The 27,619-nt window shown below is 37.2% G+C and overlaps 2 protein-coding genes across 23 annotated transcripts in view; one reads left to right on the top strand and one right to left on the bottom strand.

Annotated features, from left to right (window-relative positions):
• CMSS1 (cms1 ribosomal small subunit homolog) overlaps nucleotides 1-27,619 on the top strand; it is a 382,651-nt gene that overhangs the window by 42,957 nt on the left and 312,075 nt on the right. The window lies entirely within an intron of this gene.
• FILIP1L (filamin A interacting protein 1 like) overlaps nucleotides 1-27,619 on the bottom strand; it is a 291,835-nt gene that overhangs the window by 36,998 nt on the left and 227,218 nt on the right. The window contains exon 1 of one of the 20 annotated variants that reach the window (XM_026491998.4): nucleotides 13,384-13,506. The exons of 18 other annotated variants lie outside the window; for them this stretch is intronic. The gene's annotated coding sequence lies outside the window, so the exon portion shown is untranslated. Of the gene's footprint in view, nucleotides 1-9,937; nucleotides 13,507-27,619 lie in introns of those variants that run through there. One more of the 20 variants, XM_044381509.3, reaches the window with a different exon arrangement.

Here is a 27,619-nt window from a genome sequence, read left to right as displayed (position 1 = left end):
GCATACTACCTGTCACAATATGTATCGGTTACTATTAGAAGTAGGAATCTGTGATGGTGAGGCAAAATAGAAGAGCACCTCAGCCACAATGGACTGGCCTAAAGTAGGAGTCACCTAGGAGAAAGAGTCAGAATGCATACTAGAATGAAATATATGATTACCTAATCTGTTTACCATGATCTACTTTCAGGCCTTTAATGGATCTTTTCAGCTACACACATAGTTAGCCACATTGACTGCCATTTTAGGCCAGGATTTCTCAGCCTTGACACCATCGACATTTTGGGCTGAATAATTCTTTGTTATGGGGGCTGTCCTGTGCATTGTAGGATGTTTAGCAACATCCCTGGCCTCTACCTACTGAATGCTGGAATAAGCCAGTAACCGCCAACTCAGTTGTCACAACCAATAGAGATCTCCCAACGTTGCAAAAAACCCGGGGACAAAAATCATCTTTAGTGGAGAACGACCATTTTAGGGCATAGGTAATTTTTGGAAAACTTCTATTAGATCTCTTTGTTAGCTTCTCTGGTATTCATACTCCTTTTCATTATCTTCTGCTCAAATGTATTTGGGATTAGCCAATATTTTCCATTTCTCTTTGGTTTACAGATCTGCTCCTCTTCTCCCTTCATGGAAAAGAATAATGTTGCGAATGTGCATTATTCAGTGAAATGCCAGCATATCACAATGGATGCTAGTAGTTCACCTTCCCAAAGCTTCTCTAATGTTCTGCTCATCTTACCCTTGTTTTTCGTTCCTTGAGTTTGAACATCCACTTTCTTTGCTGGGATCAGATACTCTTAGACTTGTCTACTTTGGGTACTCAGAGGCAGTGTGGGCTGACTGATTTGGTGCAGACCTGGAGGGAACAGTTTTTTTCTGTATATGCTGCTTCCTGCCAGGTATGTTTTCCCTAGTGAAAAATGTGGAGAAGACTGCTGAGGATGTTTTATAATGTTTTTTGTTGAGCAATTCAGAAAAAAATATAAAGTAACAGGTTGAAGAACACCCAAATCTGTCTGAGAAACAAGTTGTTTGAGGTTTTCATATTGTTATATAATTAACTTTGTAATTATTTTCTCAGTTTTCACTCTAAGCAAATCTGAACTTCAGTTTTGGATTGTAGATTAGCATTCTTAAGTATATAATACATATTTAAAAATATGTTTATTAAAAGGTAAACTGTGTCTTTCTCCCACCTCATCCTTCATCTACCCATACCCTTTTCCCAACCTATAACCACTGTACATATTTTCTCTTATAGGCACATCTAGAATGTCTTTATATGAGTAAAGAAGCAAATACAAATAAAGGTTCTTATTCTTCTTTATACAAGAAATAGCATTCTGTAACTGTTCGTCTGTCACCTTGATTTTTGCAGTTAAACATTTTCTTGGAGATCTTTCCATTACATCAGGATTCTTAAGCAGGGGTAGGAAAAAGGAATAAAAACCAGCATGACTGCTAAATAAAATCTTTACAACTCATGCTAAAGAAATTAAAATCTGTAGGCTTTTTTTTTAATCGAATAATATAGAGGGAGTCGTATACTTTTGCTGTTTTAAAACTTTTAAAATAAAAATTTAAAATAAAAAATAATTTAAAGATAAATTTTAATAGTAATATCATTTTATTATAATTCTTATAACAGCACTTTGACTATTGTATATCTGTCTTTAAAACATCTGTGTGTAGCATCTGTATTTTCTTAGTTGAGAAACTGAGGCCCAGGCAGACTGCATAACATGCAAGGCCATTGTTAATGGTAACCCTGGAACTGGAAGACTCCAATTCCCAACTACTATCCAGTGCAGGATTTAGCTTATTAGAAACAGACAAGCATATTGAAGGTCCACTCTTTGCCACTTGATCTTACTTAATCCTTATAACAATGTTATGAAGTATTATTTCCATTTTATAGATGAGGGTACAAACCAAAAAACTAGAATATAGTCAAGTTAAATAATTACCAAAGAGCACTGACTGCAAAGCACGTGTTCTTTTCACTTAAGCCAGGCTACATGCTAGAAAGCCGAGTACTGCTTTGAAACATGCATCCCATGGTTTTAGTGTTCATTTGTTCATTCCTGTACTCTCCACCCCAACCCACCTTGGCTCCTTGACTCCTCCTATCTTTGCTCACTCTGCTCCAGGCACACCACCTTCCTTGTTCCCTGAACACAACAGGGCCTGTGTTTTTTGTACTGGTTACCTCCCCAGGGAGCCACTCATCTCCCTCATCTCATCTAGTACCGTCTGGTATACTGTATTTTACTTATTTGATCATTGGCTGTCTCTCCTACTGGAATATAAACTTAATGTAAGTGGGTAGGTGTGTATATGTGTGTGTTTTATTCAATAACTGGCCAGTTTTTGTCAGTTTTATTCAATGCTATATTTTTAGTTCAGGAGCAGTACTTGGTACTTAATTGGTATTCAATAAATATTTGAACAAATACCTATTCTACTTTTGAACTGAGTACTATGTTAAGGATTAAGGTTGTAACTGTAAGCAGTGGACACATAGTAAGGACTTCTTTCCCTCCACAGTCAATGAATAAGTACCATTTATTGAGCAATTATTATATGCCATGTACCATGCTAGTCCTGGCAACAGTCATAGGAGGCAAGTATTATTGTCCTCATTTCACAACAAAAGCAATTAAGGCTCAAAAGTTAGATAATTTGCCAAAGGTTCTGCTGGTTAATTGGCAGAACCAGAATGCCAATATAGTTTTTACTCCAAATCCTGTTTCTCACCACCATGACATACATCCAGAGCTCCGATCTCATATATCTTATGTACCAGCCTCTCCACTCAGTAATTGTGTTGTAATATTCTGTCTGTCAAAGGCACAAAAAATCACTGCCACTTAAAATCCTCTGTTTTGTTACAGTATTTCTGTGTAGGTTCATGATTACTTTGAGCCTTGATGATGAGACATTAACAAATATTCTCTTAATCACTGTAATAATAAAGCAAGTTTAGTCATTTGGCATAAATTCATAAATATTTTTGGATGGTTTAAAAAATGTGACTTTGCCAGTAAAAACATCTCATGTTCCCCAGAGGAGGTGGGTTTGTCATAAATACCATTTCCGTTGAACATTTCAAGGAACTTAAAGTTCTCGGAAAATATTTTTAACAGACAGCCTTTTCTCAGGCAGACTTCAAGGGCATAATACTATATACCCTTAAAAGTGTGAGTGCATGTGCTTTATCTTATTAAGAATATTTATATGTATTTCTCTTATTATTCAAAATTCATTTGTATTTGAATGTTTCTTTTGTGTCTTAGTGGATTGAAGTAAACAGACATGGATTGTTTAGAAGAGCATTCTGATGCAGCTGCAGAATTTTCTTTGTTTTTAATCTCCATTAGTCCCTTTTTTTCTCTTCCCAGATCACAGGTTATTTTCACTCAGATATTGCAAATAGGTATTTTGGAGGATTAGTATATTCCTTTCCCTAAACATTTATTCTTTGGTGGGTTGCTTTTCTTTCTTGTATTTTCTCTCCTTTAAAAAGTTACAAAGAGCATATCCTTTTCCAAATCTTATTCTGAGCCAAAAAAAAAAAAAAAAAAAAAATTTTTTTTTAAGCCCCTAGTTCCTGTAAGTCTTTAAGAAAAAAAAAAAAAGAAAAGGCTTTCCTCTTTTATTTGGCTTTCATACATTAATTCACTGGTGTTCAGTTTGTCAGATTTAACATAAAAGGCCAAAGCAGAGAGCAGTCATGTGCCAGAATGGATGAGTTCACTGGTTTTCACCTCCTTGTAGTCTGGCTGCCTTTACAGAGGCAGTGGCTAACGTGGTATGCTTGGGAAACCAAACGTTTCCTAACTTGTTAGTGGGAAATTAAAACTTCAAAAATTTAGAAGCCACAACAATAGAGGCTTATATTTTATTGTGACTACTCAGTCACACGGTTTGCCATGAGAAATAGGCTAAATAGGAGCCACAAGAGTAAAAAGTGAAAACATTTTGATCCCTAGAAAATTCTACCCCCACCCCTTCCATTTTAGTTATAGTAAATCAGTAAATAAGGGACCAAGGAGCTACAAACATTTAATAGCACTGAATAGTAGTCACAGGTCAGGGCAATTGGAGGATGAAGGTTGATGCTTGGCTTGCCTTCCTGCTGAGCAAACAGTCAGATCATGAACCACAGCGAACATCCTCCATCTACCCTTACCCACTTTCCCTAGCTCATGAGGATGACTGATTTCTGTCTTCTCCATGATGTTTTAGAGAGCTAGAGCATGGGCCATACGCTCTAGCAAGTTTAATTACAGATAGGTGGGAACATTTTAATCTAGAATCCCTTGGAATGTAAATGACCATTTTTCTTGTGGTCTGTGTTTTGCATCCCCTTGTGTGCACTGTAAAAATTAAAATTATTTTGGTCATCTAAGCCTTGTTTAATTTTCCCTGACTGACAGTTACAAGCGTTTGGGTTAGATTTTCCTTTTCTGCCATTCCCGAGTATTGAGAAGACAGAATGCATGAACACAGAGTTTGACCCTATTTTCTCTTCTCTATGTTGGGTTCTTTTCAGATGAATGTGTCCTAGAGAATATTAACCTTATGTAGTAAGGGGCAATTCAATCAAGGTGTTATAGTGGTTAACAGCAGAGCTGCTAGAGGTGAAAGCAGTGACTTTACACTCTGCTTCCCTTGGCTTTGGGTCTGCTACTGATTTTGTTCCTCAGCAAGTTTCATCCATTTAGTTCTGTTTATCCCTGTGAGAAATCTGTTTGTGGCAGAATTAAAGAAAAGGCTGTTGTTGTATACCTTGTATATGGGCTATATGAATACCCATCCATTTCTGCCCTGACCATATCTGACTTAGTGATTTGAATTTTAAGAAAGGTCAAATTATTTCAGATTTGCAGTAGTTGAAAAAGTGTTTTTGAAAATACTGATTTCACTATTCTTCACTTTTAAAGTTCACTCATTCACAGCCAAAAACAAAGAAAAAAGCCAACCCCAATTTCCAAACAACAGAAAAGCCACTCTCAGAAGAGCTGTGTATGTAATGGACAGGGAATGCTGGACCAGAATGTGCTACTGAGTTAGCTCTATGACTTTGCCTTATCTGCCTATCACCTCAGCTGCAACATAGGGAAAGCTATACAATTTGATCTCTAAGGTTTACAAAGTCTTTGATGATGCTCAAATCTCAGTTCCACAGAATAAAAATCCCACAAACCTTTAAGCTCCTCTCCTCCCTTCTTTTTTGTATAGCATTGTGTACAAATTCATATGTTAAAAATGTATATTTTGTTTCATCAGAAGAGATTTATGACTTATCAAGGTCCCAATGGTTCATAACTACATGGGACCTTAATTAGAATTTCATGGGATTCAGATTTATTTTTGGTTCTTTATATGTCAAGTACTATCATTCAAGGTTATATAAGTATGCTGTAAAAATAAAGAAATAAATCTTTGCAGTGTCTGACACTTAAAATGTTATGCTAAATTTGAAAGTACACTAAAACTAAAAAATTAACACCTAAGAAGAAGTACTTATACTCTTAGGATTCTTTATTGTCTGTGGCTGTTCAGCTCATATTATAAGATTTGTCTTACCCACTTTTTTTTATTTGTGTGCCTCCCAAGCGTGGTAGGACTTCCAAAGTAAAACAGGGAGATTCCAGGCTAGCTTTTAATAAGCCTTTTGCTCTTTAGGCCTGTACTCAGCATCTTGTTTCTTATTTCAGGTGACTAAACACCCTTTGGAAAGCTCATGGGGGTGTCTCATAACAGGGATTCCCTTCTAGCAGGGAAATCAGAATAAAAGATAACCTTACTTTTCAGAGTAGCTGAGACACATGGATTTTCTCCAAAAGACTTAATCCTTTACTTCACTTTACGGCTGGGTATAAGAGAACATGAGCTCTTCCAGACTGCATCCTACAAAGCATCCCCTCTTTGGTGCTGAGGCAACCTCTTGTGCCTCAGCCTGTGGAACCCTATTTATAGTCCAGATGATGATAGAGCACCATCCTTGTGGGCAGACTGGCATAAGTAGAAGAATTATAGGTACCATTTACTGAGTGTCTACTATGGGTCCTGCATTGTGCCAACTGCTTTATTGTCACATTTAATCTTCACTTTAAGGAGATGACTTACTCTCTACATAAGTCCAGGTTGTTCTGAAGGCCATATACTGGATTTAAAAATCATAGTTTGGATGTTGGGATCCTGGATCAAGCCTTTTTTTTTTTTTTTTTTTTAAAAACACAAAAAACCTCAGATTCTCTTTCCATAGTAGACTTCCAAGAAATAAATCTGCCATCCTTTTTGGAATGCTCCATTCAGTAGCTTCCATTTATATTTCAGTTCCCTCTTTTTCTGTGAATGTTCCCTAACTTGTCTGGCTGACGCCCCCTTTCTAAGTCCCCAAAGCCCTTACAGTTTTGTGACACAAATACTTTATATTGTTTTATACCACTTCCTAATTTGTTTTTGGATATTGGTTTTTCTCTTGAACTAAGTCTAAGCTCCATGAAGGATTTGGTACCTCTGTATCCCCCTTGTGGGTTTGAATTCAGTATGTACTTGATGACCAAATGATTGAGAGGTGAGAAGAACCATTTCTTAGGGGAGCATAACTCTCTCTTGGGCTGAATGATACCTAAAGTTCTCAGAATTTGCTTATTATTAGAGCAGAAGAAGTAAAGTTTTGTTCCTCTTGTTCCTGTCACTTTTGAGGAGGGACAACCATTTAGTGAAATGAGGAATTCACTTGAAGACAAATTTAAATAAAGTCCAGATGGGGGAAGTCCAGCCAAAGAATCTTAACTTTGCCTGTGATTCTTTGCATCTACCCAGCCCAATGAATTTTATGGGATTGTAAGAAGAATTTTGTGAGGCATAATTTTAGGGGAAATGAGTAGAACCCCAAATCACTTGACAGAATTGTTCTCACCTTTATCTGAAAGATCTGTCTTGCCCTATTTATCTAGTTCCATGAAAGCCTAAAGGATAATATGCAACCTCAAACATAATGTATTTCTTTTAATAACATGAATGTTTAACTATCTTGATAATAAATGAATCAATATTATTTTTAAAGAATGATCTTCCCTTTAGCTGCAAAGGATTACTTCTCACAAAACTCCAGAGTGATTTACCTCCTCTGCCATTTCCAACTAACAGACTAACAAACCAAGGCTAAGGGACTTGGATAGCATCTCTATATGGCCCTTTGTCTTTAGCAAGAAGGAACTTTCTCTGCTCTTCTCAAGCTTCTAGGCCAAGCAGCACCTTCCTTTTCTTCACATGTAACAGCAGCAGTCGCTTGAGTCTTGTCAGCCCAAATGTGATGAATGTTTCACATTCCTTTTATGATTTCTGCTCAGAGATTTGTTTTTTGTTTTGGTTCGCTTAAAAAAGAATTTTTTAAAAAAAGAATTTTAAAAAGGGAGAAAAACTTAGTTCACCTTTAAACTTTTGTTCCAAGACTGACAGGCCATGAGATACAGTAAATCTGGCAGATTTGCTTCTGTCTGAGCCGCCCATCTTGAAGGGCTGACCTCATCTTTGAGGCTGTTCGTGGTGCAATGGTTTGGAGCTCTCACAGACTCAAATACCACAGTTCTGTTAATCTTTTCTCTGTGCTTAAGAGTGGACTTTTCCCCTCACATTCTTCCCATTTTCTTTAGCTAATTTTTCTATAATGATATGACCAGTAGTTTATATTTTTATATAGCCTTTGGTTCCAGTTAATCAGAGTACCCTTAGTGTTACTGCTTATTATTCTATCCTTCCCCAGTATTGAGAGATGCTTATGGTAGATGAGTGTTTCCTTTTTGTAGGTTTGTGGAAGCCGAAGCTATAGGAGGTTTACCCACGGAAGAGATAAGAAGACAAGATAGATAATAGAGACAAGAAGAGTGGAACTTGGATTTATGAACTATTACTCTTTAGTCTTACCATTGAGATAACACTCTTTGTCCATGCCAATTTAATATCATGAGTAAGTATGCAAGCAAGCTTGAAGATTGACTCTGTTCTGGTTGGTTTTGTTTTTTCTTCAGCAGTCCCACATTGTTCACCTTTACCTAATTTTTATGTACAGCTGACCTGTCTTACCTGTGTTGCTTTATCAGTCCATTAAAAAAAGAACAGGGACAGAACCATTGTGCAAGAACTGCTGGTGATCTTAGTCACTGTCAGCAACATGGGGCCCATGAGTGTTAGTAGGTGTACCTGGGTTAGTGACATGGTGTGGTGTGTGGAGAACTTAGTTGCTGGGCCTGTTGTCCTGCCTTGTGCTTAGCACAGTGCCTGAAAGATACTCAGTAAATGTTTGCTGCTGGGGAAGAGTTATAAGCCCTAGGCTGTCTTCAAAAGTTGACACTGGAATTAGCTAACTGATACTAGAGAAAAATCACTCCTTTTCTGTAAAACCTGGCAGATTCACTGAACTACCCACAGAAACTTCAGAATCAAAGTGTATGCTTCAGAAAAGGTAATCTGGTTTCTAGTTATGGCAAGGACAAGCTGTTTGGGCCCAATGACTGCATCTTGTAGGCCTTCGGCTGAGGCACAGAGATTAGGGAAAACAGGAACCTACCCTCCCTTAAGGACAAAAACCACTACACTCTCCTCATCCATATTTTGCTTGCCATCCATTCCATGCCCCACAGCTATTCACGGTACTCTTTCACCACCTTTATTGTCATTATTTGGGGGAGGAAGTTAAAGTGAGGCAGGCGGAAATAGGCAGAAAACAGAGAAGCATTTGACTTAGTCTGCCTAGATTTCACTGCTTTGACTTAATCTGAGCCTGATTTGTTTCCTGGTTTTTGTGTTTGTAGTCAGTTCTATGTGATTACTTCAGATAGTGGCAGAGATTTGTTTTAGGCTACTAAACCGAATCTCGACAAAGAGGCCCTTCGTAGCCCAGTGTCAAGAAATACTCTTTTCTTACTAAGTAAGGAGCTTCTAGGTTGTAATTTATTTGTTCGTACATTTATCCAACACCTTTCTTGTCCCAGTGACACACCTACTAACTATAGGGAGGTACTTTGCCAGGTGCTAGGAATAAAGTTGGTTGCAAAATTGACCCTCAAGGAGTCCCAGAGACAGATAATAGACAAATAAGCAGTTAATATGTAATTTAAAGTCATGTAGCAATGCATTGTGTGAAGGAAAGTAAAGCAAGGTAAGTATCACCAGGAGCTTACAGCCTTCATTAGTTACTTCCTCTGCAGTTTTTGAGGAGGTTGTTTTAAAGGCATTGAGTCACTTTGGGTTTTGAAAGGGAACCTGCGAGCTGGGGAGGTATGGAGAGTGCAGAATGCTTAGTTGGAAGATGCTGAGAAGAGGTCAGTTGTCAAGTTGTGGTTCAGACCTAAATGTCTTTGACACAGAGCATAAATTCTTTCAGGGGAGCCGCTCAGCTTCTAAGCAAAGTGAGCTCTGCCACCGGAGGACCTTTAAGTACAGTTGTTTTCTTTGTCTTCCCTTTATCACCTCCCTTCCATTGTAATAGCCTGGTTGAACTCTACAGTTTTTAACTCCCTCCTTTCCCCTTGCCTTCTTACTGCTTATACTTATGAACAAGAACTTTGAACCTTTCTGCTTTCTTTTTTTAATGGGTTTTATATCCAAATTAACACCTCTAGTGCCAGGGCTTCTTCTGGGGCTTCTGCCCTCATCTTTTCCTAGCACTAATTTAAGGAGAAAGCAAAGGCTGTAGTCCAAGAATGCAGGGGGCCCTGGCTCTGCCTCTGAGTAACTGTCTCTGTGCCAAGTCACACTGTGAACATCACTTTCTTTTGTAAGGTGAGGCATTTGGATCAGATGGCCTCCAAGGGTTCTTACAGCTATAAAGCTCTGTGGACATTCCTTGCCAGAGAGAGTATGTGTACATTCTTGGGGGCCTAGAGCATCCCATTGTCCGTATAGAAAAACTTACAAGTTTCTTCTCAAACTCACATCTGTGGAGTTGATGTTTATGTTCTCTTCTACTGCTAAAACTGTCCTTTAGGCTAGAATCAGAAGTTATAAACAAAAACAAGTTGGGTTAGGCTACACCTTTACCTGCCCTAATGGTACACTTACATACCTAATTCTTTACATACTTCCTTATCCGCCCCCCCCCACACACACACACATACACCATTCCTCAAGTTTGTCATTAAAAAATAGTAGTTGTATCTTTAAGAGTTAATCTGATTTTGGAGCGAATAGGGAATAGGAATGTGAGGATGGTCAGACTGGAAGAACACTGCTAATGTGTTATTCTCTGTTTTGGGGCTCAGAATTAACACTGCTCCTGTCCTATCTTAATCTGCTAAAGCATGTGAGAGAAGAAGCATGAAAAGGGAATGCTTCTCCCATATCTGAAAAAGAACCAAGGGACTTTCCTTGGAGAATCTTTCCACTTTTGTTTTGCTCAGCTTTCCCCATCAGAGGTAATGTTAGTACAGAAGACAGCCAGGGAGAGAGCATCTCAACTCTGCTTTTTAAGAAAAAGAGGGATGTAGGAGGGCTTACAACAGTGTTGGAATGATCCGCTAGGAATTAGTGCACCTAACATTCGAAGTAGAAACTGACCAGCACATATTAAACATAAGTGATTGAGTTGGCGGGCCTCTAAATACTGTAGTGATGGCAGAAAGAGCCATAGAAATATTTCTTTAAAGTGTGTGATGCTGGCTGCTTATGCAGTGTCTCTTCATCTTTAAATCCTTATTTAAAACATGATTTACAGAAACTGACCAGATTAAATTGAAGCTACATTCATAGTCAAAGACATACTAAGTAAACTTTAAAAATCATTTAAAATTAATGACATACCCAAGAGAATAAGGTAAGATGTGTCAGATTTTTCAAATATAATGACCGGCTATGTGAACATCAGATTTCAGAACATGAAGCAGGTAGAGACCAATACTGCCTTACATCTTCTGGTTATTATGCCACAATATCCGGTTGTTGTTTTTTTACAAGTCGTTGTCCTCCTGCCTCCCTTCCTTTTCCCCTTAAAGAGGAGGCTATATTTTTTTCTCTATTCACCTTGTAAAAGCATTCACTTTGCCCTGAAACATTAGATATAGACAGAACATGACCTAAGAAGAAAATGGAATTTTATTCTTGGTTCTCCATTTTCACTCTTTTACCTCAAAATCCATTTATTACCAAAGTCACTTTTTTTTTGGGGGGGGGGGCAAGGGGCAGCAAAGAACCCTAAAATAAAATTCATAGCTTTTTGAGAAGGTAAATTTATGGGAATTGCAACTGGACTTGAAAATTAAGAAGTTCAAAGCTTGATTTGTGTTTTCATATTGGCGCTTTTCTATAGACTCCATCACAACATTAGGAAAATATCACAAAAATACCAGTGCTTCACATTTAAGTTTAATTGCCATAAAGGGACAAATGAATTTATTAAGTGTAAAATTAATATGTGCTTTATTTGGAAATGTAAAAATTTACATTCATTCTATCGAAAACATTTTTTCTATCGTATAGATTGTCTCAAGGACTAATGCTCATTCAGAGAGCCCAATGTGTGATAACATATCCACGATAAATCTTGTTTAACTTTCAGTTTTAAAAGGGTCTTAATGGGTGATTTGTTCTTTGAACCATGCTTTATAGTTAATAAATGGAAAAAAGTGTGGAATATTGAAGTGTGTCATTTAAAGATTTTTAAAAAATGATGCTTGCCTATTTAAAAAAAATGCAGACCCTGGGAAACACAGCTGTTAGAGCTTTAATAGAGGTTATGATTTTCAACAGTTGAGCTATAGTTTATGGTGCAGATGGCACTCTGGGTATAGCTGAAACAATAATTGATGGTTTCTGTTTCCCTGCTCTTCTATCAGTTCCAAAAGAGTGGAATACCTTTTTACCAAAGCAAGAATTTTTCCGTTTCCAATTATAGCCTATATCAAATAAACAGCTTTTCTATTGCATATTTCATACTTCACAGTGACCTGGGTGTTGGCCCCTCTTTCTTCTCATTATGGTAGGCTTCCCTAGATTTGAAATAATAGTTTTAGGGAAATCCTACTTTTCTGTACTAACCTACAGTTTATATAGCCTATCTTCAGACCAAATAACATATAATTTTTCTTTTAGAATCCTGAAACCAAAATCTTGCATTGCTCCAAACAAAATTAGCAAACAAAACAAAACAAAACTTCTATGAAGCAAAAGTAGTAGGCACCAATATTATATGCTTTAAAATACTTAACCACAGGAATTACTAGAAACAGATAAATCCTGAATTTGGGGCATATAAAAAATGCTGTTTCAAATTATAAATAAAATACAGAGGCTATTGAAAAAGGGAAATAATTGTCATACATTTCTTAAGTTTTATTTTACAGTATATGTTCAGAACAAATGAAGTTTGAGTGATAAATGATTTTTTCATCTATTCCAATGTTTCAAACATGACATAGCATATTTTCTTTTTGAACTCTTCTAATTTTTATTCTGAAAAGCAAAGTAAAATATGCAGATGTTCATCCAGGTGTTCAATTATCATATGGTAACGGTTCATTTATAGCAATAGCTTGTTCAGGGTTTAGATGTAACTTAAAGTTAAAAATGCCACTGATTAACAAAATTCTTCTACAGGCTTTACCTTTTAAATTAGCATTTCTACATAACAAACTATTGTCCAAAATATTACTCTAGAGAAACTAGCATTATCTTTAATTTTCAGTGCAGTTTGTCATTTATCCATTGATTGGAGTTGAAGTAAAGAGTTGGGACTCAAAATTATGAGTTATGTACATGTACAAATTGACAAATGGCTTTTAAGACAGATTAGAGTTTGTAAGATTTTTTTGAAGCCTAAAAAGTGTGTAACTTTTTAAGTTAGATTCATCCCAATTACAAGATGTATGTCTAACAGGGATTTTCTAGTCTTGAAGATTCACAAAGGGGAAGGGGTGAGAATCGGCACTAATAAATCCACTACCATGTGGCAGTGTTTCGCACTCTGCTCTTCTAAGACATAAGGGAATTCAAGTCCGAAGAGAGATAAGATCAGGAGATCGAGTTGTGGTATTACAATATATCCCCCCCCCCCCCCGCCCTTTCCCAGAGATTTCTCAACACAGGCAGGATTCAGTTGTGGCTCACTTGGAGAAAAGTATGTAATATATAGTAACTACCGCAGCACTCATCATTTAAAATCAAATCCCAAATCTGCTTTCTCCTTTGGAGTAAACTTTCTAGGTTTTGTGTGAGTTGGAGAAGGTTTGAACCTAGAGTTCATTGGACGCGCTTTTCGAAACCTGTCTGCAGTTCGTGATGCTGTTAACTTTAAAAGCCACCTACAGTCCTCCTGGCTCTCTGACAGCAGTGCCCCTTGCTGGAGCTGAGCGGCTCTCCCGGGCTTACCTGAGCTGCCTGCGCCGGGGCCGGGCGGGGGCCGGAGGGGGCCGCAGTCTCGCGGCGCTGCGAGCGGGCTGTGCGCGCTCCGGGAGTCGCCCGAACAATGCGAGCGGGGCGCCGAGCGCGCCCGGCCTAAGGGCGTTACGTCACTGCGCTGCCTTATAAGGCGCTCCGCGTGTGCGGCGCGGGCGGCGGAGGCGCCGGTGACAGCCAGATCCGCAGCGGCGGCGACGGCGCAGCAGCGGTATTGCGCCCCAGCTCCGCCGACGCTCGGACCGTGTGAACGGACAGTCGGTCCCCGGTTCCCCGCGGTGGGGAATGGGCGGCGGGCCCGGGACGCCGGCGCCCCCCTGCCTGGCTAACCAAGTCATTGGGAGTCATGGTCGATCAGTTAGTAACTTTTCTCCCTGGGGCTTTAAAGCTCCTGTTATTGCTTCAGATTCTTAAATGCACATCCTGTTATTCTTATTTAAACTTTTGTAAATACATTTTTGTTACATTTGTTTTCCTGGTTGCTGGGGGGAGGAGGGGGAGGGAGCCAGAGGCTTTTTTTTTTTTTTTTTTTTTTGGTTTTGGGTTTGTTTTTTGTTTGTTTGTTTTGTTTTTTTGTTTTTCTTGGAGACAACCCGGGGGTGATTTAGACTTTAAACCTTCTCTTTCCTTTTTGTAAAGAGTAGGGGTCCTCAGAGGATAGTATTTTATTTCCTGATGATGTAACTACCAAACAATTCTTCAAGTGATGATGGGAAGGCCAGATGAAATCTTATTTTTTCAGTGTTTTTCCTGAAAGAACCTCCTAGTTCCTCATTTCTGCGTGCCTGTGTTTTAACGAAGTAGTTCAAACTAATGTTTATTTGTCAGGGAAAGTATTTATTAAAAAAAAATAAATGTTTTGTGCTGTACTTTCAAGGCAGAGTATAAAAATAGAACTTGAGGACCAGTTCTAATCCATTTGTTCTCTTCTACCAGCAAACAAAGGCATGAGAACAAAAAAAGAAACCGATCAAATATGACTGAATTAAGCCTCTAGTATGGGGCAGATTTACTTTTATAAATTCTTTTTCTGGGAAATGAGAATTAGCCTCCTAATTATTTTGCACATTAACAAGAGACGTAATCTCTGAAGTTGCAGCCAACTAGATGAATCTGCTAAGTAAATTAGGGACGTGGGTGCCTTATTTACAAGCTTCAAATGAATTGAGTAGTTTAATGACTTGAGTCTATTTAACTCTTTTTAAATAAACATTAAAATAGGATTGCTTCTTATTATGATGTACATAGGTTATAGAGTTACTGTTTTCATTTTGTCAAACAATAATGAAAATAGTTTGTTACTTTTCCTTAGTTTGGAGTAGAGAAAGGCTGGTTGTAGAGAACATATAGTTAGTGCAAATGGTGAAAAAAATACAACGCACAAAAACGTGTGTCATCTTTGCTTAACTGTGGGCTCACTTAGGTAGTTCTTCTAGATTACTCTCTACTGAGAAGCCTGTTAAACTTCTGCTTTTTATATATACTATTTTGAGAAGTCAATGAGCTTAAAATTTTAAATTTGATTTGCACTTTCATATTAACATTTTAGATATTGGTTTGTTAGTTTTGTTATTCTACCTAATAGTGTTGAAGTGTATTTGAATCTTTTTATCTCATTTTCCCTGTACTTATTAAATATGTTTTTGAGACTTTTATGCTAGATTGATTTATTACAAATGAGATAAAATGATTGTTGTGCAAGTTGCATAAACACCGCATCTCAGCTTCAAACTGGTAACAAAGTATCTATCCAAAGCCAGCATTTTTGTAACTGGTTTTGCCTCCTTTCCCCTCTGATAGGTACAGAGGTTTCCTAACATTGGACTCTTCTTTCCCATGTTTTTGCACTCGTGCTTTGCATTTATTTCCATATTTTTGATTTCCAACTTCCCCTGTAAAATATGTCAGCATAATTTCCTCCTTTTCTTTAACTGCAGTAGCTGAAGAACAGAGAAGTTAAGTGGATACAACATTTTTCTAGGGTTATGAAGCGAGAGAAAAAAGAACTAGAACTCCTGCTCCTTGTGTGCCTTGCCTGGTGCTGTGTTACTCGTGGAAGCCGTTATCTCTGACCCAACTATGACTCAGCATTCCGACTGAGATCATGGTGTATACCACTCTTCAGGAACCAATAATAACATTTGTTGAGCTTTTAGTTCATGCTAGTCACTGTGCTTAGTGTTCTACAAGTACTCCGTCATTGTAAGGTAGTATTAGTCATACTCTTCAGATGAAGAAACACATTTGGAAGGGTAAAATGGCTCGATCAAGGTCATACTGCTAATAAAGTAACAAATGTAGTGATTTGAACCCATGTTTATATATATAGCCTTAGTCTTCTCTTAATGATTTGCTCAGAATCTCTCGGAAGTGTCAGTAATGAAATGCTCGGATTAGTTGAGAAGTTTCTAGAAAACTTTATTGTCCAGACTGAATGTTGAACTAGGAAAACCAAGACTGACCTTTGTAGGCCACCCACCAGAGCCACCCTAATTATGCACTGAATAACCCTAAGGAGGTCATTCACGTTGGAGTCATCATGGATTTGTATATTGACTAAGACAACTTTTTTGAGGATGTTGGCAACAAGTTTTGGTCTAATAAAATTAGAATATTATGACAAATTTCCAACAGATGAAAGTCAAGGGTCTTGAGCAGGGGGGATCTTTATCTGACACAGGAGCACCCCAAGTCTTGTATTGGAAACTCCAACCAGCCATTGGTATTATGTTCTACTGGCCACATGAGTCCACAAGTAGACTTTTATTTCCTCTCCCTTCCTATGAACATTCTCTTTGAGATGTAATTTTTATTTTCTTGGCTTCTGACATATATTTATCAAAAGAATAGGGTTATGACCATTGTGCCTCAGTCTTGGCTGAGAAAATTTTACTTCCTTTTTTACTGAAAATTTTATTGTCCAATTGCTATATGAATCTTCTCATTTTTTTTTTAAATTTTACTTATTTATTTGACAGAGAGAGACAGCCAGTGAGAGAGGGAACACAAGCAGAGGGGAGTGGGAGAGGAAGAAGCAGGCTCCCAGTGGAGTAGGGAGCCCGATGCAGGGCTCAATCCCATGACCCTGGGATCATGACCTGAGCCAAAGGCAGACACTTAATGACTGAGCCATCCAGGGGCCCCTGAATCTTCTCATTTTATAATCCAAAATTTCCTACAAATAAGTATAATTACAAATTAAAGTCCTTTCTATAATGAGTAATTTAAATTTATGATCTAAATCAGTATAGCTTTAAGTTGTTTTTCGGAAATGATTCAAAGGAATTTTTCTTCCAATCTAATTGCTTTCTAATGAGGAAGAAGGGTTGTAGGCAACAAGGGTGGAAACTAGAATGTATTGATTTAATTGAACTATACGAATCACTCTTGTTAGATTAGTCAGAAACAGTTGAATGTCAGCAATTTCTCATGGTTCAAGTTAATGCCAGGAGTTCAATACAATGACCACAGCAACCGATGTTATTAGCAATGTACACAATATTGTCATTTAACTGTTTAAAAATACCATTAACATGTTACTAAGCATGTTAAAGCCAGTTTCTCTTTGTGAAGTGACCACTCGTACTTTCTTTCATGTCCTGTCTCCCTGCCTTTCTTTCTTCTTGTGACTGATGAAGTCTTTTCGTCATCCAAATAAGTACAAGAGTGTTCATAATTAACTGCACCTTTCTTCCAGCTGCGCACAATTTTTACTACTGCTTCTTTCATCAGTTCAGGGGTGATGTGCACTGTTCCCTGGAAGCTCTGTTGGAATTTATGGGATAGTAACACTAATTTTGAATGTGATATGTTTAGTCCTTTGCTTCTATAAAATAATGTATGTGAAAACACTATAACACACAGAGGAAAACAGTTCTTCTCACGGGCATAGTCCTATATAAGAAACTGAGCATAGTAGGGACAGATCCAGGATGGCATGGGGAAAGGCAGAGTTCTGTGGTCTTGCATTTCATTAGGCTGCAGTTGGATTGGTCAGAGTGTGAGCCTTTGGCATTAAAGTATTCCACCTCAGGGAACATTCTGATACCTCACTGGCAGGCTTCTTGCAAAGCAGCTTTGTCTGTGAGCATTGGGCTAGCCTGCCCTGTGTCCAGTGCTGATCTCTCCTCTGCTGCTACACAACTTAAGAGGAAGGGACTGAGCACCACTGGTGGGCAGAGGTAGAATGTAGAGCCAAAAGGGAAGTCTGAGGGCAAAAGCACCTTCTCTCCATGCCAAGAACAATCAGCTTCCTTTTTTCTTTTTTTTAAATAGCATTTTATTTTATTTTTTAAGTAGGCTTCATGGCCAACCTAGGGCTTGAAATCACAACCCTGAGATTAAGAGTCACACACGCTACCCATTGAGCTAGGCAGGCACCCTAACAATCAGTTTTCTAACCTGTTCCTTTCACTCTTCTTTCTGTTGCCCGGGTGTCTTCTGCCTAGTTTTGTACATATAAGTGCCCACACAAAATCTACCACATCTCCAGGCAGCACAGCACTTGCACTGTGCATCTAGAGCCTTTCACCAACAATTAATGGGTTACACTGAACCCGGATTTGCATAGAGACCCAGTTGCTGTTATCTGCAGCCCAAATCTCCAGTCCCCTGTAGTCCTTGAAGTTTACAGAAGCCCTTCAACTATTCCTATTCATACTTCGGCTGACTTTGATTTTACAACAGGAACTAATACCCTTGAGAGCGAAGTCAGGCTGATTACAGCAACAGTGTCAGTGGTAATACAGTAGTAATAGAGAATGGGAAACCTGTTACTAACATGATTTTTTGTGGCTTTGAAAATCAATTTTAGAACAGTTCAGCGCCCATGATAATTTGGAAAATGCAGAAAAGTAGAAAAGACATTTTACATCTAGTCCTACCTCATGAATACTGCCAACTATTAACAATTAGATGTACAATTGACCCCTAAACAGGCTTGAACTGCATGGGTCCACTTATATGCAGACTTTTTACAGTGCAGTACTGTAAATGTATTTTCCTTATGATTTTATTAATAATATATTTTTCTTTAGCATACTTTATCACAAGAATGCAATATATAATATGTATACAAAATATGTGTTAATTATGTTATTAGTAAGGCTTCTGTTCGATGGTAGGTTATTAGTAGTTAAGTTTGGGGGAGGCAAATTTATATGCAGATTTTTGACTGCACAGGATTCAGTGCCCCTAATCCCCACATTATTTAAGGGTCAACTGCACTATGTTCCCTTTTAATCTTTTTATAAACATTTATAAAACATCTTTGTTTTCCCACTATGGGCCATATGTGTGTATTGTGTCTTTTTATCTTTGTATATTTTAATCATATTCATTGCTTTTCTGTAGACAGTGGGTGATTTGAAAGCGTATATTTGCATATTGTCCCTAGAAAAGGTGGTCACAAAGCCAACCACTGCCTGCTATAGTTTTTTTCCTCAACAAGTGAAGCAGCACAGTCTACATTTAATAGAGACTCTCCTGTTATTCCAGGAACCTCCTGTTCTTGGGTTACACGGGATGCTATGACTTGGCTATGGGACTCCAGTGAGCGTGCCAGTAGGTGAGCAGAATGACTTGGAGAGAATAAAGAATTGATAATATGACGCACCATAAGATTATTAAATGGGAAGCTGGAAAAGCCTGCTCTTTAGGTCTAGTCCATTTGCTTATTTATTTCTGCAAACATTTTGCGTTTCCTTGGTAACTAATAATAGTTTTGAGAAACTGTTAAACTCACAAGTATTACTGCAGAAGTAAAAAAATCCTCGAATCACAGAAATTAGAGACAGAAAAGACCTATTAGGTCATCTTTTTTGTCCCTTGCCAGTACAGATTGTTCTCAGTGCTTTGTCCAGTCCCTCTTTAAAGGGACCTTGTCTAATAGTTTGTACCCCATGTTTTTTTTAAGTAGTTCATTTTTAAAGAAAATAGTCCAACAGACTCTAATTGTGGAGCTTGATTTCAGGCTAAATATTTATAGAGAAAGACCTATGGGCTCAAAGTACAGTTGAACAGATTTTATTTGTTGGAAGTTACTGGTATAGTTTAGGATGTCATTGGAATAGTTGATTAAGGGTGAAAAACAGATGGTAAGTTGACTTTATGTGTTTTTGTTTATCCCTGGATGCTCAAATATAGCAACACATGAGGCTAAACTTTTAATATAAACTCACTGAAATGGGTCTAGAAGGCCCGAGGAAATAAAGCATTTAGAAAGTAAAGTTAGAGTAAATGGTACATTCCAAGATTATATTTATGAAAGAGACATTTTATACGCTCCCTTCCTGTCCCCAATGCTGGTTTGTCCATTATTTACAGGTAATTATTGCTTGATATGAAGATGGCTTCTAGCTGTAAAATCCCCTCAATCAAGTAATTTCTTCCAAACCCCAGAAGGACAGAATAAAACTGTCTCATAGAGCAGTTACTGATGGTGTTATAGACTAAATGCTTCAATTCCCTGTATTATGGCTAAAGATCTCTTCATTGGGAAAAATGATGAACAGAAAAATAAGAAATGTGCTTTGAGTTTTATTTCGAAGGATGATCGTTTCCTAAAAGCTCATGTTAGGGTGTAAAAGGCCTTAGAAAATACTTACTTTACTTATTGCCATCCCTTGTTCCCCCTTTTTATTTTTTTATTTTTATTTTTTAAAGATTTTATTTATTTATTTGACAGGGAGAGAGACAGCGAGAGAGGGAACACAAGCAAGGGGAGTGGGAGAGGGAGAAGCAGGTTTCCCGCCAAGTGGGGAGCCCGATGCAGGGCTTAGTCCCAGGACCCTGGGATCATGACCTGAGCAGAAGGCAGATGCTTAAGGACTGAGCCACCCAGGTGCCCCCCCACCCCCTTTTTAAACAGATGAGATAATTGGACCTCAGAGAGGTTAAAGGACTTGTCCTGAGGTCAAAAATAAATTGGTGACCCAGCCAACTATGTTTTACAGGTCTGCATATCTCTTTTGGGAAACAAGAAAAATAAAAAATGGCTTAATTAAACAATGTCATTAGAAGTGTCAGAAAGAATATGTCTGAAATTATAATTAATATTAGAATAATTTACCCAGATTTATACTAACTACAGAAATAATTTGGAACATTAATGAGCTAGTTATCCACTTTATGGGTGAAAAATATAGTATTTTTGTTGCATTTCTTTTAAATTGAAGATCTGTGTATGGCTGGTAATCAACTCAGACCACTAAGATTGGCCATGGGTTGACAACTCCAGCCAAAAATTTAATGGAGAGATCCGAGCTTTTAATATTAATTCTGTGCTCTCGTTTAACACCGTTGTCTCGCATGCATGCCAAATGGTCATTCTGTACATGAGAAATGCTATTACAATTTATGTCACTAGACATTTACATCATAAAATACAGGTTGGAAGGGATGTCGAAAGTCTTGTGTTCACCCTTAGATTGAATTCTCTCATGAGTGAGAACTTCAACTTTCTTTCCAGGAGTTGGTGCTTGCACGTCCAGTCGTCCATCATTAGTCAGCACTGAATAGCTCCAGGGATTTTTTACTTCCTCAACAAGTCCGTTCCATTCCAAACTGAAAACTGGCTTCCTCTAACTTCTACTGACTATTCCTGGTCTTTCCAGGGAGTCATATTGAATACATGGCTTTGACATGACAGTGTTTAAGATATTTGAAGACAATTTGTCCTGAATCTTAAACTGTTCCTATCTTTATAATTTGAGTCTTTTCATACTCTGTCTCTAAAAGTTTGGTGCTCAGAGTGAACAAATTACTTCAGAATATCAGGATTATCTTCCCTTTTACAGACTGTGTGTGAAGTCTTTTGCATTTTCTTAGCATTTTCTGGTAACTACATCAGACTACTGTGTCATTGAGCTTGCTGATCACCAGCCTCCTAATGACCAACTACCTACCTAAGTATTTTCATCATCTGCTGCTTTTATGATACAAATTAATCCCTTCTATCCTCTGCTGGTTTTGTTTGTATTACATCTTTGTTATAATAACAACAGTAGATGACACATTTAATGTTTAATAGATGCCATGCAATATATGTTTTACATGTAATATCGCCTTTGATCCACATAATGACCCTGCAGGATAGAGAACTGAGGAACAGAGAGATGAAGTAACCTGTCCAACATCACAGAGCTAGTAAATAGAGGCACCAGGGTTTCAGTTGTAGACTGACTTCAGCAAACTCTGGTAGAAGTCATATTCAGTGTCTTGTAGTAGGATTTGAACTTAGGGGATAAAGACTATAACAGAGAGGCGTAGAACTTTGTGTCTCTCTTATCTGCCACCTAGTTCACTGTGCTTGCACTATGGGATGGTAGAGTGAGAATAGATCTTGGAGAAAATCTGGTCAACCACCTCATCTTATAGTTCATATAAATGAAAGTCACACTGTGCAGTATTCTGTTCAGAAATACCCAGATAGGGCAGAGCTCAGGCCCGAATATGGTGTCTTTTCTACTAAAGAACTCTAAGGGATTTCTGCTTTGTACAATTTTCTCTCTCCTTGCCTCCTCTTCCCTTCTTCCCATCCATCCATCCTCCCTCCCTCCCTTCTCCCTCCTTTCCTTCCTTCCTCTCTCCTTTCCTCCCTCCCTTCCTTCCTTCCTTCCTTCCTTCCTTCCTTCCTTCCTTCCTTCCTCCCTCCCTCCCTCCCTCCCTCCCTCCCTCCCTTCCTTCTTCTCTCCCTCTCTAATTGTTTGTGGCACTGTAAGCATTAACACAACAATAATATTAATAGAAACCACATTAAAATGATCGCTTAAAATCCTATAATACCATGTTTTAAACTTTTTTCATTTATTGCCAACTTCTGAATCTATAAGTTCTTTATCTTTTTAGATTATGACATAAATTTAAAACTTTTATCAACTATATTCTCAATCCTCTGATTTAAGTTTCACGGCTCAAATATGCCACTTCTATAAAGAAGATCCAGGGAATGGGAAGGGAGGGGAAAGGAATTACTACCATTTATTGAGAGCCTACTATGTGCCAATCACTGCCTTGCCCTCTGCCTTGATATCTCAGATCTCCTTCCTGCTTTTTGAGATTTTGTATGAGGGCTGGAACAATAATACGCCATACAGAGTAGATATTCCATAAACCTTATGAATGAGGATGAATAGAAGAGATTGTTTTGAATCCAGCAGGAGAAGGAGGTAATGATCATTCATTCCCGATTACTTCCATTCATTGACTGTTAGCTTTTGACTCATTTTATGTGCCATTTATTTAACAGCTCCATTGAGACAAATGCATGTGCAAGATGCTATGGGATACAATTTACAGTGATAGATTATGTCCTTGTGCTTTTATATCAAGTGAATACTAATTAAGTCTTGATCTAGAAACTATTCTTTCTTTCATTTAATCAAATTTCTTTAATTCCCTTGACAATATTTGCTAAGGAAATTTCCCCTTGGGGTATATTTAACTATGCAAATGGGAAAAACTTTGTCATGATACTGCTCTGACAGTCCACAGAGTTGAAGAATAAAAACTTCAAGAGCAGAGTCCCTTCTCAAGCAATCAGCTACGGCCAAACAGTGGCTTCTTGGCAATCATAACTTAAAATAGTGCTGATTGCTTTTTAAACATAATTCTAATGAATACTATTGAGTTTTAAAACATGCAGAATCAACTTTCAGTTACTCCAAATGGTTACTGCCCTAGTGATGCCAAAATGTCTAAGTCCCAACCCAGTTATTAGCACTGGAAACTGGAGGATCACTGATGTTGACTCTCAGTGACCTCAAATTTAGACTCTGAGATTTGTATTCAAGTGTTGATGTATTCTGATAAGATTGACATAAGTACAGGTTTATCGTATGATTGATTGTTAATTTGTGTCATTACTATACTATGCCATTTAGAGTATGCTGTAAATTAATTTTTAAGTATATCTTATAATTATCTTATAAATAACCCAGTTACATTTCATCATCTTACCTTTGTTTCTTAGAAATTAAGAGTTCTTTGTTAAATGCAAGGGTTTAAACTTGAACAGGAGTTCATAAACTTACAATTGGCATTTCTTTCTTTTTCTAAATATATAACGGACTCAAAATAGGAAAGTGGCTTAGGTCTCAGTTCACCTCTGAGAGGTGCTAACTTTTGGTTAAAAACAGTCTCCATCCAGGCATGCATGTATGCATCCCTCTATCCATCCATCCATTTGTCCTCTATCTATAGCTACCATTTACTAAAAACCTATGGAACAGATGTCTCCCTGCTCAACACACACACACACACACACAACACATGTACACATGCAGGCTTTCCTGTACACTCACCAACAATTACAAGAGGAAATGGAAAACAGTGGAACTCAACTGTTTAGATCAGGAATGGGAATCTATTTCCCAAAGGCTAAGTGGAATATCTTTTCATCTAGTCATGGTGACCTTTAATAACTAATACCACTTTTTGTGCACAAGGATTATCAGCAGTCATTTATGCCAATATGTTAGTAGTAGGATGGGCGGGAAGGTGATTGGCATTGATGCATGGCTTCTACATGTACAACATTTAAAAACATTTATGCTCTCGAGAAGATAAAAAGGCTTGTATTCTTCAATTAGGTAGTGCCAATGAGAAAATATTATTAAAATTCCTGGAGGAGGAAGAACACCTTTGTTCATAATATTTGCTTATTGCAATATAATTAAGTAGGTAAAAAAGACACAATATTTCCCCCTCTTAATTGAAGAAGGTGAAATATTTAAAGGGAATACTGTGTGGGGGGCGTGTAATTTATAGTTACATAAGAGTTAGGCCTAGACTGCATCTACTATATTCTTTCAAGAGGCACTCAGCAACTATTTTTTAAGCATCTTCTGTGTCTATTTATCACTATGCCGAGTTCATGGCAAGAGAGGCAGAGAGTATAAAGCATGGCCCTACCCAGATTTTGATGGGGTAGATAAACAAATGAACAAAAGCCAAAAAACAATTAACATTAAGTTGGGATGCTAAGTTTGGTGAAGGAAGAATTTTTGTAAAAGTATCAGTTAGGTCTAGAAATATCTGGAAGTTCTTCATATCAGAAGTTAAAGTTCATCTGGACCTTCAAGGGTAATTAAAGAATTTCAGGAAGGAGAATGGTAGAGCAAAGGAACCCTGGATTGAATGGTGTCACTGACTGGCTCTTGTTGCTCACTGCTGACCCTCTACAGGGAGTTGTGCAAGTGGTAGATATTGCAGCCCTAGAGGAGAAGGTGATCACGTAGGATGGGGCCAGACTATAAGTGGGTCTTCTAATTCAAGCACTGTGATTTGGATTTCAATTTAATGTTATAGACAACATGGTGCCATTGGCAGTTTTTGAGCAGTTGAGTAATATATTGAAAGCAATTTTAAATGAATCATGACAGTGTTGTTTTTCAATTGTATATTGAAGTGTAATATATAAATATGTAATAGAATCAAGAGTGCTGCAACTTTGTCATATAGTAATGCGTCTTTTAGGTATAATCTTTGGAGAAGTGAGGGTATGGAGCAGCCTCTATTTTGAAAACATTTTAAAGGTCTTCTCTGAAAATCAAAATAAAATAGATGTATGATGGTTTAATTAAATAAGATAATTTATTTTAGTCTTATTGAATATTAGCATGGCTGTTCAAATAATGGCTCTCTTGAGCTATTTACTTGACTAGTAATTATAATTTATCAAAGATACTTCCCAGAGAAAAAGTCAGTAGTTGGATAAAGATCTTCCAAGGCTGCTTATCTCTCTCTCTCTGTCTGTCTCTCTCTCTCTCTCACACACACACACACACACACACACACACACACACACACACAACTCTGAATATGAATCACCGAATGAATGAATGAATGAATGAATGAATTGATTTGTTTGCTTGTTTGTCCATTCATTTTAATGAGGCAGAGGAGCCTGTGTGATCCATTATTGAAAACGGTGGGAGGGTCTTTATGTTTTAGGTACACCTTCTTAACTATTTAGCTATCAGTAATTTTATTTGCTGATTGTGAATGATAAAGTTAAGAAAAGAATCTTCTCAGAATGCTTTTTTGTTGAAACAGACACTTTTTCATCTTCTAAGGATAGAAATTCTGATTGTTTTCTTTGGGTCAGTTTCAGTATTTCATGAATTTTATTACTTAGAATAGCTGTGCTAAGAACTATAGTTCGTTCCTGCTACCTCATGATTTCATTGGGCTTTCATCTTTCTGTTGGGTTCATGAGTTATTTAGAACTGCTTCTTAATTTTTAAACATGTATTTTTGGGTAGAGGGAGAGATCTTTTCATCACTCATTACATTATGGTCAGAAAATACAGTCAGTGTGTTATCTACCTTTTGACGTTTTTTAAGATTTGCTTTATGGTCTCATTGGGTGGTTGGTTTTCATACAAGTTCACTATCTGCTTGAAGAGAGTGTAGTGTGTATTCTGTAGGAATTAAGAACAGTATTCTCTATGTAGTAAACTTGCTTATTGTGTTGTTAGAATCTTCTACAACCTGACTGATTTTTGGCTGCTTGATTTATTAACAGCTATGAGAGGTGTGTTAGAATCTTCCACTATGATGATGGATTAGTCTGTCCTTGTGTTTCTGTCAATTCTTGCTTTACATATTTGAGACCATATTTTTAGATGCATGTAAGTTCAAACTATTTCTCAGAAATGGAATTTCTTTGCATAAAAATAATGACTATAGATCTTTCCACCTTAAAGTCCCTTTTGTCTCATATTAACATAGCTGTGTAACCTTTCTTTTTGGTTAGTAGTTGCCTGATGATATCTTTTTTCCAACCTCTTTTCAGCTTTACTATATTCTTATGTTCCAGTGAGTCACTTATAAACAGCATGCAGTTGGGAATTATTATTCTTAGAATTGTTTTAATCCAGTCTGACAATCTTTGTCTTTTAACATGACCATTTAGTTTGTATTACAGTGATTATTGATTTATTTGGATTTACTTTTGCCATCTTACCTGATGGTTCTATTTTTCACCACCTTTTTTACTGTCGTTATTTTATTTCTTAGCTTCTTTTGAATTTTATTTTTACTTATTTTCTCTTTCTTTACTTTGGAAGTTAGACACTATTCCTCTTCTATTAGGAATTAATTGGCCTGTAAATTCTACCTCACAAGTTAAAGTTATCAGGCTAAAGCTGAATCAGCATTTTAATCCTTCTCCAAAAACTTAAATCATTTCGGAATACTTTAATTCTGAGGATAGCCTCCAATTTATAATCTACTTGTCTTATGTTGTCTTATATTTTAGTTTCTTTTTTAATTCCACAAGATTTTATTACCATCTTTTATTGTTATTTTAATCAATGTTGGTTTAGATGCACCAACCTATTTACCACTTTCTTTCCTCATCATTCCTTCTTTTTTTCCAGACTTCCATCTGGGATCACTTTCCTTCAATCTGAATGTATACTTTTGAAGTTCCTTTAGTGGAAGTCTGCTCTTTGCACACTCTCTCTTTTTATTTATTTGAATGTCTTTATTTTACCCTTGTTCTTAGGAAGATTTTTACTGAGTGGACACTTCTAGGTTGATACTGTTTTCTGTCAGCACATTGAAGTTATTATTCTACTTACTTCTGGCTTTCCATGTTAATGTTGAAAAGTCAGTCATTGATCTACGTGTCATTCCTATTCTCTCTGGCTGCTTTTTTGATTTTGCCCTCATCTTTGATATTCTGCAATTTCATTATGATGTACTCCAGTACAGATTTCCTGTGTCCTTTCTGGGTTTCATTGAGATTCCTGAATCTGTGAATTGGTGTCTTTCTTAAGTTCTAGAAAATTGTCAGCCAATGTTAACTTGACAAATATAGCTTCTGAATAATTTTTTTCTTTCTTTACCTTGTAAAACTGAGACACGTATTAGACTGTCTTACTCTGTTCCTCATATCCCTTTAACTACTTTTTCAGTTGTTTTATCTCTTTAGTTCTCCTGGCTGCATTTTGTAATTTCTTCAGATTTTTCTTCTAGTTCAGTAATTCTCATTGCTGATATGCAATTACATTTTTCATTTATAAAAGTTTCACTTTTTTTTTTTCTAATTTGTTTAGTCTTTTATAGTCTGTTACTTTTCTAACTAGAAATTTCTAACTAGAAATTTCAATCCCTTTTTTATCTTCAACATATTAAGTATGGTTTACATGCTGTCTGATAATTTAGATATCTGAAATCCTTTATTTATCAGCGGCTCTGATTC

This window comes from Ursus arctos, unplaced genomic scaffold (genome assembly GCF_023065955.2).
Source record: "Ursus arctos isolate Adak ecotype North America unplaced genomic scaffold, UrsArc2.0 scaffold_4, whole genome shotgun sequence".
Classification (NCBI taxonomy): Eukaryota; Metazoa; Chordata; class Mammalia; order Carnivora; family Ursidae; genus Ursus; species Ursus arctos.
Note: the sequence above shows the minus strand (reverse complement) of the source record. Positions and strands in the feature narration are given on the sequence as shown.